This window comes from Pteropus vampyrus, unplaced genomic scaffold (genome assembly GCF_000151845.1).
Source record: "Pteropus vampyrus isolate Shadow unplaced genomic scaffold, Pvam_2.0 Scaffold25, whole genome shotgun sequence".
NCBI classification, from domain to species: domain Eukaryota; kingdom Metazoa; phylum Chordata; class Mammalia; order Chiroptera; family Pteropodidae; genus Pteropus; species Pteropus vampyrus.
In genome coordinates this window covers 11,012,936-11,013,293 of record NW_011888806.1, presented here as the reverse complement: position 1 = coordinate 11,013,293, position 358 = coordinate 11,012,936, and positions in this window count along the sequence as shown.

Below are 358 nucleotides of genomic sequence, written 5' to 3'. Positions count from 1 at the left end.
TTGGTGCATGATTCCCTTTATCATTATGAAGTGTCCCTTAGTATCTTTCTTCACATTTTTTATTTTGAAGTCTCTTTCATCTGATATTAGTGCTGCTACTCCCGCTTTTCTCTGAATGCCATTTGCTCGAAATATCATTTCCACCCTTTTCACTTTGAGTCTATATTTGTCTTTGGAGGCAGCATATGATTGGGTTTTGTTTATGATCCAATCTGCAACTCCATGCCTTTTTTATTGGTGCATTAAGTCCATTTACATATTAGAGTGATTTTTGAAATATGAGGCCTTCTTATAGTCTTTTTATCTTTTGCTTTCTGGTAGCTTGGTGTTTCCAATGCTTCCTTATCCTTGTGTTTCT